Source organism: Amblyraja radiata, chromosome 21 (genome assembly GCF_010909765.2).
Source record: "Amblyraja radiata isolate CabotCenter1 chromosome 21, sAmbRad1.1.pri, whole genome shotgun sequence".
Lineage (NCBI taxonomy): Eukaryota > Metazoa > Chordata > Chondrichthyes > Rajiformes > Rajidae > Amblyraja > Amblyraja radiata.
In genome coordinates, this window is record NC_045976.1 from 13169561 (window position 1) to 13185110 (window position 15550).

Consider the following 15550-nt stretch of genomic DNA (forward strand, 5'->3'; position numbering starts at 1 on the left):
TGTTGTGGTATTATCGGTTCCGATTTCCTTGTTGAGGCCACTCAGAGAGGAACATAGACATATCGCATGGAAAATGACCTTTCGGCCCAACTCTTCCATGCCAAGCAAGTTGCCTCATATAAGCATTTTCCCATAAACTTAGAACATAGAACAGTACAGCACAGGAACCAGCCCTTTGGCCACAATGTTTGTGCTGAACATGATGCCTAGTTAACTGATCTCATCTGCCTGTAAATGATCCATATCCCTATTTTCCCTGCATATCTATGTCCCTATCTAAAAGCTTCTTAAACACCATTATCATATCTGCCTGCAATGCATTCCAGGCCCCCGCCTTTACTCTCTGTTAAAAAAGACCTTGCCCCGCACATTTCCCTTAAACATTTCTCCTTTCACCTTATAGCTATGCCTTCTAGTGTTGGACATTTCCATCCAGGGGGGAAAAGGTTCTGACTGTCCACCCTATACATACCTCTCATGAATATATATACTTCTATCCAATCTTCCCTCAACCTCCGATGTTCCAGAGAGAAACCAATCCAAGTCCATTCTAACTCAACCTGTTGCTGAAACCTTCTAATCCCAGCATCATTCTGGTCAACAGCTGCACTTGCTCCAAAGCCTTCACATTGTTTCTGTAATGGGATGACCAGAACTGCACGCATTGCTCTAAATATGACCTAACCACGATCCTACAGAGCAGCATCATGACTTCCTGAGTCTTTTATTCAATGGCCCTGGCAATGAAGGCAAACATACCATATGCCTTCTTTACCATCCTATCTACTTGTGCTGCCACCTTCAGTGAGCTATGAACTTGGACTCCCATATCCCTCTAAACAATTCCTATCCATGTATCTGTCCGAGTATCTTTTAAATGTTGCAATAGTACCTGCCTGACCTACTTCATGTTCATAACTGCTGGGGCGTAAGGTATGGGATGTACCAATAGTCTAACGTTGAGGACAACAGATGAATATTCATGTTAATATCCATCCTCTTAAATATCATTTATTTTCTGAGTCAAAGTGACTATGTCCTGCCTTGAATCATGTTTATAGCATTGGAGATGCATGTTATATTTACGACTGACAGTAATCTAATCAAGTACTACATTTACATTGCCTTGGAAAAATAGGTGTCAAAGTTGTTGGCTCTGGTGGCCTGATGTGGGTTGCTAGGATTTAAATGTTGTTATAGTTTCTGTCTCAACTACCTTGTTCCATATGCCCACCGCCCACTCTATGTAATATTAACATGTCCCAATGTTTCGAGTGAAAATTCCATTGTGAAGCCAGGTTTTAGCAGTCAGTAAAACACAAGCCAGCATTGACCCAGTAAGTGTGGCAATAGTTGGACTTTTGAGTGGGAAATTAGTAAGCGGAGTATTCTCGTGTTGAATGAGCTGCTATATGACCCTCTCCCCTCTGACAATGTTGTAATTAGTAAAAAATGAACTTTGCTAATGACTTAAATCTAACCCTCCGGCATAAATCACCTCCGCGTGGCAAATTCGTTTATGTTTCACAAGAAAGATCAGCCGCGTTCATTGAGTTTAGAGGTCACCGATCAGTTTAATATAGAAAACGCTACAGAGTAGATAGATGTAAATCTTTAAATGAAGAAGCAGGCAGCAGCTGTGCAAAGTCCGAGTCAGAATAGGGAAGTATTGGAAGGGTTCGAAAATAGTGGATAACAGTAATTAAATCACAAAAATCCAGTCATGGCTTGTGCAAAGTCAACAAAAGAATGCTCTGCATTGTTGTTTGTGAAAGTGAAGCAATTCTCTACCTGAGCAAAACATGCATTGCTGGAGGGACTCAGCAGGTCAGGCAGCATCTGTGGAGGCCTCACAGCCTCAGACGTACCTTTTGAATGGAGATGAGGAGGAATTTATTTAGCCGGAGGTTGGTGATTCTGTGGAATTCATTGCTGCAGATGGCTGTGGAAGTCAAGTAATTGGGTATTTTTTTAAATGGAGACTGTTAGGTTCTTGTTAAGTAAGGGCGTCAAAGGTTATGGGGAGAAGGCAGGAGAGTGGGGATGAGGACAAAATAGATCAGACACGGTTGAATGGCAGAACAGACTTGATGGGCTGAATGGCCTAGCTATGCTCCTACTGTATAGATATTATGGACTTATGGAAGGAGCGGACAGATGCCGTTTTGGGTTCAGCTTTTTCAGACACAAAATGGGGTTGGGTTAATTCTTCCCCCCCAACTCCATCTGCCAATCAAACCCCACCTTACCTGTATCCAACTATCTCTTGTCGATCTTTGTCCTGCCCCCACCTCTCTTCCACCTTTCTCCCCCTACTACAATCAGACCGAAGAAGAATGTCGACCCTAAACGTTCCCTCCACAGATGCTGCCTGACCTGCTGATTTCCTCTAACACCTTGTGTTTTCCTCAAGGTTCCAGCATTTGCTGTCATTCTGGCTGAAACTAATTAAGGTAAGTATTTATTGGACTGGGTAGTGAAATCAGTGCACCTTGGATTTAGATATTTAATGTAATGGCAATGTTAACCTTTTCCAATCTTCAGCTTTCCGTTGCCATTACTCCACGGGCAGGTGGGAGTGATCGTACGCAGCAAAGCAAAAACGGATCTTCCAGTCTTTATTTCCAGCTTAAGTAGTTCTTTATTGAAGTAGATGTACAGACAAAAAAGTGGACATACCAGATCCTCTTTATTCTTTTACAAATTGTAGCTTTCCGTTCTTACTATTTGGTAAAAACTGTTTTCTCTCCAAATCCCGTGGCTGGTCTGATCTGGTTGGTCCCTCTCCCCCTATCATCAAAAGCCCACCCCCAAGCGTACAAAATAATTCAGCAAGAAATATCTAGACAAAATAACATAATATGCTAACAGTAACTAGCCTAAGCATGAATGGCTCCTAGTCATCATCCAGGTTTAAAGTTCCAATGGACTCTTGACAGAGATATTTGTTGCAATGAGCTTGTTTTATCAAACACGCAGTCTGCTAAGCATGTTATAGATATCTATTTGTAAAGGTTTAGTTGGCATTATATAGCAATGGTTATCATTCAAAATGAAAGGACCAAAACCTAGCAATAGAAGTTTTGAAGAACCATTTTAATTTTATATTTAAATATCTGTGATCCTTTTGTAGACATCTGTGATAAATACAAACCATGATACCAGGAACCTCAAATTACCAGAGAAAATGTTTCACAATAAAATCTCTGGGGTGTCTGGAAGGTAATAAGCTTTCTGATTAGATTAATCTCTAAGGTTTTAAATTATTTGTAAATCTCCCCACAGTAACAGCTGTTGATTATTGACTCATCACGTTCTTAATGCAATCTCTCTTTCTGTGATCAGTACCAGCTTGGGGGCTGACATATTTTCAAGACCACTTTGCTTCCTTGATGCATCGATAGATACAAAATGCTGGAGTAACTCGGGCAGCATCTCTGGAGAGAAGGATTGGGTGGCGTTTTGGGTCGAGACCTTTCTTCAGTCTGAAGAAGGGTCTCGACCCAAAACGTCACCCATTCCTTTTCATCAGGGATGCTGCCCGTCCAGCTGAGTTGCTCCAGCACCGAGTCTATCTTAGCCGTTAGCCAGTATCTGTAGTTCCTTCCTGCACATTGCTTCCTTGAAGCATTCGGGTAACTTTTGCAGATTTTAGCGCTGGTGTTCATGCTATTAATTCTTCACACCATGTGTGTCAAATATTGGGCTGGAGCGTATGGTTATCTGATGGGTAAACTCAATGGGAGTTGCTGTGGGCAAGACAACAGGTTTGGGAATGATGCAGCATGGTAGTCAGCAATACTAGTAGTCAGATGAACTGTTTTAGTTTTAATCTAGTTTATTGCCACGTGTACCAAGATACAGTGAAAAGCTTTCTGTTGTGTGCTATCCAGTCAGCGGAAAGACTATAATAATAAAAATACATTTTATTTGTATAGCGCTTTTCAAGGACTCAAAGTCGCTTTACATGGTGAGTCAAGAACAAAACAAAATAGAGCAGTAAGACAGAGATGCAAAGGGGAGGGGGACATGGGACTAAGGGTATGCAGAGGTGAAGAGATGAAGAGACTATGCATGATTACAATCGAGTCGGCCACAGTGTTCAGATGCAGGATAAAGGGAATAATGTATAGTGCAAGATAAAGTCCAGTAAAGTACGATTAAAGATCGTCCGAAGATCTCCTGTGAGGTTAATGGTAGCTCGGGACCGCCTCTATTTGTTGATAGAATGGTTCAGTTGCCTGATAGCAGCTGGGAAGAAACTGTCCCTGAATTTGGAGGTGAGTGTTTTCACACTTTTGTACATCTTGCCTGATGGGAGAAGGGGGAAGAGGGAGTGACCGGGGTGAGACTGATCTTTGATTATGCTGGTGGCCCTGCCGAGGCAGCATGAAGTGTAGATGGAGTCATGGGGTGGGAGGTTAGTTTGTGTGATTGCCTGGGCTGCGTCCATTAAGTCACTGTACCAAGGGGCAGGATTCACTTCACATCTGGCTCCTCAGATTTCCACCCATGCATACAGTGCAGCTCCATTCCTTGAAATAGGCCCTCAACCTTCACTGAAATAGTAATAATGATCAGGTTTTTGTTTTCTTTATTTGACTGCACATGTCTGTTTCTAATTAAGCAACAGAAGTTTAATGCATTTGTAAAATATACTTTGACATTTTTCCAAGTGCTTCCAAACGTCTTTACGCATTGGGAAACAGTGGGAAGGTTTTGACAGCAGCAACAGGGGAGGCCATTGAAGCATAATATATGTAAGGTCACTCATTGCATTGTCTACTCTGCTTTCTGGATTGTTGCAACAGCAGGACCTCAAGTCATTCGGAGCTTCAAAGATTGGTAAAGGTGGTTGACTTTGCTGTCTTTTAAAGGGTTTAGAGGCCTATGGGCTAACAGCAGGCAAATGGTACTGGCTCAATATGCCAACTTGATCGGCATGGACAAGGTGAGCCAAACAGGCCTGTTTCAGTGCCATACAACACTATGACTGCGCAACACAGGCTGAGCTAACCCAATCCCACTCATCGATGGATGTTCCTCTACAAAGTGGGCCAGAGTCTCACTGCTAAAGTTCCATAGGGAAGGCACCCCAGAGAAACGTGTTAATGTAAACACACTGCGTCGGAAGACGACTAGAACAATCAATATGGTGAGTTTTTCTCAATGATATTTATGCCCCAAGCCAAGCCTGGAGCCTAGAACAGTGCATCATAGGGACAGGCCCTTCGGCCCACTATATTCATGCCGAACATGAGATGGCCACTTATCAATTGCCAGATGCACCAATTGGTGCAGTGAAATTTGAGTTACCATACAGCCATACAAATAAAAAGAACACAATACACAATAGAGTTTAACATAGACATCCAGCACAGCGGAATCAACGTTTCCCACTGTGATGGAAGGCAATAAGGTTCAGTCATCTTCCTCTTTGTTCACCCGTGGTCAGGGCCTTTGAACCCTCTGCAATCGCTGCTATGGACGGCCCGATGTACAGCCCGCTCGTCAGGATGATCGGAACTCCGACGTCGGAACGGAGGAACACACTCTGCGGCTTGGATTTTCCGAATCGGCCGCTTCCTACCGGAGACCGCGGCTTCCGAAGTCCACAGTCTGAGCTAGACGGAGCTCCAACACTGGTGATCCTCGGCAAAAGATATCAGGCCTCCACTGCTGAAGCTCTGATACCGCTGCTGAAGCTCTGGAAAGGCCGTGCAAATCCAGTCAGTAGGCCACGAGGTGGGGGGCGAAGATGAGACACAGAGAAAAGACGCATCTCCGTCCAGGTAACGTGAGTGAAAAACAGTTTCCCCCTATTACCCCCCCACCACACCCCACATAAGACATACTGAGAAACATTTAAAACATATATTTAGGCACATTCAAAATAACAAAAAGAGTGAAAGGACTAACAGCTGCTGGTGAGGCAGCCACTGCAGTGGCGCCACCCGATGGACTAATATCTCCTGGTCTCACCATGAAGGTTTAATTGAGGGGTAATTATCAGGAATATTCATCTGTTGTCCTCAGTGGTAGACTATCAGTACATGGTGTCAAAAGCCTTAAAGTATCCTTGCAAGTCGAATTAAAAACGGTGTTTTTCCCTGTTGAAGATTGATACTTGTTTTAATTAATATCTTCTATCCATGTAATTCTGTAGGTTAAACATGGAGCACACAGTCCCTGAAGATGCTCACTATTCTTAGTTTAGTTTACTTTAGAGATACAGCACGGAAACCCATGTGGTCACGGGGAGAACGTACAAACTCCATGCAGACGGCATCCATAGTCGGGATTAAACCCGGTTCTCTGGTGTGTAAGGCAGCAACTCTACCGCATGCGCCACTGTGCTGCCCCTATGGTTCCAAGGTTTGCTAAACTCAAATCACTTAGTTTATTGACATTCAATCTTGGATTGATGGAAAGCAAACTCTGGAGCCTAGCCCTCAATGCCAAACCCAACACCATTGGACTGGTTTGCAGGCTGTGGAACCACAGGCCTTAACAAACAGCTGGGTGAACATATGGGCAGCCTGGCAAGGTCTTGTGATAATCTTTCTCTTCCCTTGCCCAACCAGGGGTGGGGTAGAGTCACGGGCTACTCAGACATGGGATGATAAATCCGGTGGCAGGAAACAGCAGATGAAGACATTTGAGAACATGCTGGAGTAATTGTGAACTTGAAGCAGGCTGCATCTACCAGGTTGAGAGCAGCGCTGGACTAGACTGGCCAAAGGAGAGGGCTTGGGAATTGGAACAGACACTTACCACGCAGGAGCTGGAGAGAGGTTGTGATCAAAGGCCATGAAGAACATTCCTAGTCCCCTAGCTCCATCAGGAGAGCAGTAAATGGCATTTGACTGTTGGTGCAGATAAGTCGTGCGTCCACTCTGGTATCTAGTTCTCCCTGTCTGTAACTGTTTCTCTCTGAGGCAGCCTGCCTTGTTTAAGTTTTAAAAAAAAACTTCCAATTGAACATTGAAGTCGGGGGACTAATTTACAAAATGTCATTGAAGTGTGTCATATTTCAAAGTGTAGTCTACACACACTTCAAAACAGACGGACCATCTGACAAGGATTTCTTTCGTGTCTGGTATTTCTCATAACTGTCAAACAATTCAAAGAATATTGAGATAAAAGTACAAGGGGCAACATTTAATGTTAATGTGTTGATTTTCCCTTCTGTTAGTCAAGACCCACGAATTGCCCACTAATTAATCAGATGTTATTGACTGGAGCAAAGACCATTTACATATTTACAGATCGTCATATATCTTTCTCATTTTCTGCATTTACATTGGGAGCTGGGGAAACAGATTATCAGACGATAGACACAAAAAGCTGGAGTAACAACAGGTCGAGATCCTTCCTCGTCTGGAGATCCTTTTTCTCTGGAGATGCTGCCTGACCCGCTGAGTTACTCCAGCTTTTGGTGTATGTCTTCGGTTTAAACCAGCATCTGTGGTTCCTTCCTACACAAAAAGATAATAAGTATTATTTACGGGAAAGTGACGACATTAGGCTAATTTCAACTCTCAAGAGATTTATTTAATAAAGCAAGTTCAAATTTCAAAAATTGAAGTGCAATTTAGATTACGTATTCATTTATCCAGATAGCACCAGGCTGAGGTTTACGAAAACAGCCTATCAGCAACATTCACTTATGTGGTTTTAGAATGTCTCATTCAATCAGCAGGAATTAGTGCCAGATCTTACCCATGCAGGGCCGGCCTTAGGAGGTGCGGGGCCCAATTGGGAACAATTTTGGTGAGCCCCAGGTTCCCAGCCAAGGCCTGTCAGCCCTGTTATTTGGTATATATTATGAAATTGTACACTAAGAAGCTATGGATTATACACTGTGTGAATCTCTCCTGCTCTCGTCTGACTGTCAGTACCTCTGCTGGCTTCCAACCTTTACCGTAGCTGATTACCATTAAACTGCATTATATGATTGGACACAATGTCCTTGGAGACATGGGCTGATTGGACGGGAGGAGACCGATTTGTTGATTGGACGGGAATTTTAAGGGTAGCTGGTCGGTAATTGGATGCAACCCCCTTAGAGACAGCGGTTAATTGGCCGCCAAATAATCGGGCACAAAAAATGGACAAATAGGAAAACAAATAAATCGGAATTCCGATTTAAATCTGATATAAGGTACATAGGTTGGGTATCAATTAATTCTAGAAAACAGATTTAAAAAAATAATCTACCCCTATTAATTCACTCAAGGTGTATTATGATGTGTTCTACAGTATGAAGTGTACAGCAAAACTTGCACTTCCGTGTTGTTTCTTCAACGGACCACTGATTTATTTAAAGAGCAAAACAAAGTGCTGGAGTACTCAGCAGGGCAGGCTGGATCTATGGAGGGTCCGAAGAAGGGTCTCGACCCAAAATGTCAGCTATTCCTTCCCTCCAGAGATGCTGCCTTACCCGCTGAGTTACACCATCATTTTATGTCTATCTTTGGAGGGAATGGCTAGGTGACGTTTAGGGTCGGGTCCCTTCTTCAGGCATTTTTTAAGGGGTTGGGAAAGATCGAAAACATCACGTATTTAAATATGTTGTTATGAATATAACTAGTAGTGTGGGAGAAAATTCCATGAACTATAATTGCCACATACGTACCCAAAAGTAGAAATGTAGAAAGTTACAGTGTGTAAAAAAATATATTACGAGCTTTGTAGTCTCCTTGTCCCAATCAAACGCCAAATTCAAAATTCTATATTTTGAAAATGGGCAAAGCAAAAAGTAGCATGTTCTCTAGAAAGGTTTATCCTAAAATAATTGATCGGAAGGGTGTGATTTTCAGTCAGGACGTCTGTATCATTCAGTCAGTGAGCTTGCGGTCCAGAGCCTTTCTCTATTACTCCTCTACATAAAAACAAAGTGTCAATGCCTCTTCAAGGTCTACTATTCCACCCATAGCTTCAGTTGCAGGTACAGCTGAAGGGATTTGGTGCTCGGGCAACGCAATTAATTTTAAAAATCCACTACGTTAAATCGTTCAAAAGCTACAACTGGGAAGGGGAGAGGGGATGGATAGAGAGGGAAAGCAAGGGCTATTTGAAGCTAGAGAAGTCAATGTTCATACCGCTGGGGTGTAAGTTACCCAAACAAAATATGAGGTGCTGTTCCTCCAATTTGCACTGGGCCTCACTCACCCCAGCGGTATGATCATTGACTTCACTAACTTCAAATAGCCCTTGCTTTCCCTCTCTCTCCATCCCCTCCCCCTTCCCAGTTCTCCCACCAGTTTCCGACTACATTCTATCTCTGTCCCGCACGCTCCCCTGACATCAGTCTGAAGAAGGATCTCGACCAAAAACGTCACTCATTCCTTCCCTCCAGAGATGATGCCTGTGCCGCTGAATTACTCCAGCATTTTGTGTCGAACTTTGATTTAAACCAGCATCTGCAGTTCTTTCCTATGCAGTGGTTTTGCAGAGATAGCTTGAAAAATCCTGTATGGACATCCTTCACAGGAAGTAAAATGTAGATTTTAAGCATCTTGCCAACCAAGTTCAAAGAAATTGCAGATCAGAAGAGTTACAGTAGATGTAACTTTTACAATGGGGACATGAGGAACAGCAGATGCTGGAATGTTGAACAAAATGCTAATTGCTGGAGAAACTCTATGCATCAGGCAGTGTCCGTGGAGGGAATGAATAGATGATGAATCGGGTTTGGACACTTATTTGTTTGGTTTATTTAATTGTCACGTGCACAGAGGTACAGTGAAAAGCTTTTTGTTGTGTGCTATCCAGTCAGCTAAAAAACGACATTTGATTACAATCAAGCCACCCACAGTGTACAGATACAGGATACAGAGAATAGCATGTAGTGCAAGGTAAAGTCCCATTAAAAATAGTTAAATAGTCTCCAACGGTGGATGATAGGACAGGACCACTCTTTAGTTGGTGTTAGAATGGTTCAGTTGCCTGAGAAAGCTGGAAAATAGAGGTAGAGGCAAGGGATGGGGCAAAGATGGAAGCCAGGGACCCAGGTTCAAACCTGACCTCGGGTGCTGTCTTTGTGAAGTTTGTCTGTTTTCCGTTTCCCGTTTTCCTCCCACATCCCAAAGACGTGCGGGTTTGTAGGTTAACTGGCCCTGTGTACATTGATCCAAATGTGTAGGGAGTGGATGAGAAAGTGGGATAACATCTAGTGTGAACGGGTGATCAAAGCTCGGCATGGCCTTGGTGGGCCGAAGGGAGATGTTTTTTACGCTGTATCTCTAAACTGAACAAAATTCCAAACTAAATTTTACAGTATCTGCTCTTTCCTGTCCCCCCTGAAAACAATCAGTGTAAATATTATCGGATTGCTATTTGTGGGTACTTGCTGCATGCAAGTTGACTGCCGTGTTGTCCGAATGCAACGATGATGGCTATTCAACAACACATCATTGCCTGTTAATCACTCAGACACACCCTGAGGCTGGGAAACCCTTGCCATAAATACTAGCATTCTTGTCTTTTCTATGTGGGAACTGATCCTGGTGATAAGGAGTTAAATGAAGCCAACCAAAGCAGTGGAATAGAACAACATATTTAACTGCCTTTTTATTAATATTGCAAAATTTAATCAGTTCAGTTTCGTTTAGATACATGGAAACAGGGCCTTTAGCCCACTGTATCCATGCCAACCATTGATCAGCCATTCACACTAGTTCTATCACATCCCACTTTCTCATCCATTGGAAGCAATTTACGGAGGCCAATCAAACTACGAACCTGCACGAATTTGGGATGCGGGAGGAAACCGGAGCACCAGGAGAAACCCACGTGGTCACTGGGAGAACGTGCAAATTCCACACATACAGCACCCGAGGTCAGCATCGAACCCAGGCCTCTGGCGCTGTGAGGCGGCGGCTCTACCTGTTGTGCCACTGTGCCGCCCTATTGTAAAATTATGCATTTAATTATTATAAAATATTTATTTATTGCAAAACAAACTCAACCAGCAGGTTACACCCGGTTTCCCCAGAGAATCCAGGACATAAATTTCATCCTCTTGTTTATTTTCGGAGTCGAAGTGAACATGTTCTGCCTTGAATCAAAACAGGATGTGTTATTCGCATTCTAGATGCATGTTATATTTACGGCCGGCAGTAATTTACTTTCTGTTACAGTCAAGTAGCTACATTTATATTTAGTTTTAGTTTTAGAGATGCAGTAAGGAAACAGGCCCTTCGACCCATCTAATCCATGCGGACCAACGGTTACCCCATACACTAGATCTGTCCTACACTCTAGAGACGGTTTAACCTAAGACCTCTAAGGCCAATTAACCTACAAACCTACACATCTTTGGAGTGTCGGAGGAAACTGGAACACCCAGAGAAAACCCGCGCGGTCACAGGGAGAACGTACAAACTCTGTACAGACGGCATCCATAGTCGGGTTCGAACTCGGGTCTCTGGTGGCGTAAGGCAGCAGCTCTACCGCTGCGCCACCATGCTGTGGATGAGTAGGCGTTAAAGTGATTGGGTCTCCTGGTCTGTTGTGGGTTGTTAGGATTTTATACAACGCCAGAGTTTTGTGATTAGCACAATAGATACCGCACACAAAGACAGGAGCAGCTGGGTGTGTGTATGGGCAGAACTTACACCGCAAAGTATTCCTGGAATCCCTTTTCTCACTTGAGAGTGAAATAGTTATCATGATCTTGACACGGCCTTTTGTGCTAAACAAGTGCTTTTTTTGTTGCAGATGTGAGGACATGAAGTTGAACTCGAATTCTGATTTTAATGCAAAACGAGAGCAGAAAATGCTGCCAACCATGCAGCACTAGCAGAAAGGGAAATACTTGCAGTTTTATGACCAGGGCCTTTCATCTAAAGAGAGTAAACACTTTATTTTTTAGTAGCAGACAAGGCAGGTGAGTAAACGAAGAAAAGACACAAAGTGCTGGAGTAACTCAGCGGGTCAGGCAGCATCTGTGCAGAACATGAATAGGTGACGGATTGAACCCAGGTCTCGGGCACTGCACCACTGTGCGAAGGTAACCCCATTACCTTCTCTGCTCCAAAAAACAACTTGTTTTCTCTCTGTTCAAGTTCTTGATCTTAAACGTTAACTGTTTCCCTTCCTGCAGATGCTACCTCTCCTGTTTCCAACATTTTTTGTGGTTTGGCCTTGCAGATTTTCAGCATCTGCAGATATTTTGATATTATGATTTTGATAATCTGATGTGCATTAAAAATTAGAATAATAATTCCATATAGGCCGGCACGGTGGCACAACTGGTGGAGCTGCTGTCGCACAGTGCCAGAAACCCGGGTCCAATCCCGGATTCAGATGCTCTCTGCGTGTGGAGTTTGCATGTTCTCTCTCTAACCGTGTTGGTTTTCTCCAGTTAGTTTTCTCCCACATCACAAAGACATGCGGGTTTATAGGTTGATTGGTCCTCTGTAAATTGCCCCCAATGTGTAGGGAGTGGGCGAGAAATTGGGATAACAGAGAACTGGTGTGAATGGGTGAGTGATGGTTGACATGGACAGCGGGTGAAATGGCCTGTTTCCCTGCTATTTCTAAGATAAGCTCTATACATTACTGTAGATGCCTCTTTGAAATCTTTCAATAGACAACAGGGGCAGGAGTAGGCCATTCGGTCCTTCGAGCCAGTACCACCATTCATTGTGATCATGGCTGATCGTCCCCAATCAATAACCCGCGCCTGCCTTCTCCCATATCCCTAGATTCCACTAGCCGCTCTAACTCTCTCTTAAATCCATCCAGTGATTTTGCCTCCACTGCCCTCTGTGGCAGGGAATTCCACAAATTCACAACTCTCTGGGTGAAAAAGTTCTTTCTCACCTCAGTCTTAAATGGCCTCCCCTTTATTTTAAGTGATTGATTGATGATGAGAGTGATTTGAGGGGTTGAACACTGGATATCTAAACTAAACTGTGAATTGAAGACATTGGATGAATCAACAAAGATCCTAACGGTTGCAATCTAAATATATGTCACAATTTCCTATTGGGCAATCCTTATATGCAGCCCGTTTGTGGCTCAGCATAACCAGTTCAACCACAGTCACATTGAATGACTGAACAGTCTCATGGCATGAAGTGTTTGTTTATTCCTGTGTTTTCTGGGATATACAGTATGGTGCCACCATTATAGAATTCTTTCTTATAAAATCTTGCTTATATTCACTAACACTGTATGTTTTGGGCGCAGACAGTTTCAGGATGTCTGGTCTGTTTGACTGTAGGGATAGCAACCAGCTGTAAGCTCATTTGGAATATGTCACACACGTGACATTTTCAAACTTGGTCTTAAAACACAATCTAAACAAAGGATGCAACATTTCGTAACTACAAGTTTGTGATTCGGTGCAAAGTTAATAGTTGAGAATGTTTGTCTCGTTAAAATTTGTAAATACACATTTGCATCACTTATGCTCTGTAAAAACAATACCAATGTCTGAAGAAGGATTCCGACCAAAAATGTCACCTATCCAAGTTCTCCACAGATGCTGCCTGACCCGCTGAGTTACTCCAGCACTCTGTGTCCTTTCTTGTAAACCACCATCTGTAGTTCTTTGTTTCTACAAATGTTAAATACTGGCTTCACTGGTATCTCAGTTTCATATGAGAATTAAACAGTATCAATGGTATATAGACATAAAATGCTGGAGTAACGGTGGGTCAGTCAGCATCTGTGAAGAAAAGGAGTAGGTAACATTTTGGGACGAGACCCTTCTTCAGACACCTTCCTATATATTGGCATATATTTTGATCAATGGTCGGCGTGGACTCTGGATCAAAGGGCTTGTTTCATGCTGCATTTCTAAAATAAACTAAAAGTATTTTGTTTTACCGCAGTAGACCTTTCCCATAAAAGAGGTGTGATTTCATTGAGTTATATGACCATTTAAGCAATGGTCCCTGTTGCAGCCCCCCGTCAGATACAGTAACTAGCAAGACTTTGTCCAATATGGTTGACAGTCCTACTTTGCATTCCTTCCACAAAATCCAGGCTGACACTGTCTTTACTTTAGGCTTTAGAGATACAGCGCAGAAACAGGTCTGTCGGCCCACCGAGTCTGTGCCGACCAGCAATCACCCTGTAAACTAACACTATCCTACACAATAGGGACAATTCACAATTTTTTACTAGTCAATGAACCTCGTATGTCTTTAGAATGTGGGGGAAAACTCATCCGGTCATGGGAAGAATGTACAAGCCCTTAGTCGGGATCAAGCCCAGTTTTCCGGTGCTGTAAGGCAGCAACTCTACCACTACGCCACTGTTGCGCCCTTTCTGTCGAACAGAACTGAAGGAAGCGTTTGTCGACACTGGGCCTGCACTCGCTGGAGGTTTCAAGAATGAGGGGGAACCTGATTGAAACGTACAGAATAGTGAAACGCTTGGATAGAGTGGATGTGGAGAGGAAGTTACCACTGGTGGGAGAGTCTAGGACTAGAGGTCATAGCCTCAGAATTAAAGGACGTTATTTTAGGAAGGAGAGAAGGAGCAATTTCTTTAGTCAGTAGGTGGTGAATCTATGGAATTCTTTACTGTAGCGGCCAAGTCAGTGGATATTTTTAAGGCAGAGATAGAAAGATTCTTGATTAGTACAGGTGTCAGAAGTTATAGGGAGAAGGGGGTTAGGAGGGAGAGATAGATCAGCCATGATTGAATGGCAAAGTAGACTTGATGGGCTGAATGGCCCAATTCTATTCCTATTATTTATGATCTTAGGAATACTGCTCCATGAGAGATGCTATATCATTGAATGAGACAACTTGATGACATCTGTCTAGGCAACGAGAAGGACATTTTCCGTGGTCGAGATGAGTTAAAGGGAATGGCGTGAGTGGACGTTTCACCTTCTCCAGCTTCCAGATATTGTTCTTGAAGTATTATCAGCAAAGGGAAATAAAAGTGATCTTTGTCCCACAACCAACATCATTAAATCTGGCCACTTTGGGGATCTTTTGTGTATATTTAGCATGTGTTCCACTGTAACAGAAACTATATTTGAAAAATATATTAAATTGCCTTTGTGATGGACCTTGGCACCTTAAGGGCATGGAAGATGGTCCTATTCTGTTTGGTTTTACAAGAATTTGTGTACTTACAGTATGACCAACTAACTGAGATCAGTCAAGCAAGATAGTAATTTTGAGATCTGGTCTGATATTAAATTGGACCCAAGCCAAAGTTATAATTTGTTTTTCCAAATTCCACCCAACCCGACCATTATTCCTTTGCATGATTGTTCCCACTGCCCTCTGCACTGCATTCCTCTCACACACACACTCCCTGCCTACTTGTCTCTGTCTTTCCTTCATTCTCCCTCTCCCCCCACTTGCCCCCTCTCCCCCTTGCCCTCCCCCCGTTGCCCTCTCCCCCCCTTGCCCCCTCTCCCCCTTGCCCCCTCTCCCCCTTGCCCTCCCCCCTTGCCCTCCCCCCCTTGCCCTCCCCCCTTGCCTCTCCCCCTCTGGCCCTCTCCCCCCCCTTGCCCTCTCCCCCCCTTGCCCTCTCCCCCCCCTTGCCCTCTCCCCCCCCTTGCCCTTCCCCC

General features: G+C 43.5%; 1 long non-coding RNA gene across 1 annotated transcript; it reads left to right on the plus strand.

The window, feature by feature from the left end:
- The first annotated feature begins 2009 nt into the window (after window positions 1-2009).
- LOC116985126 lies at window positions 2010-15265 on the plus strand. Its single transcript, XR_004415209.1, has 3 exons — window positions 2010-2037; window positions 2654-2655; window positions 14630-15265. It is a non-coding gene; the product is annotated as an uncharacterized LOC116985126 (long non-coding RNA).
- The last annotated feature ends 285 nt before the right edge of the window (window positions 15266-15550 follow it).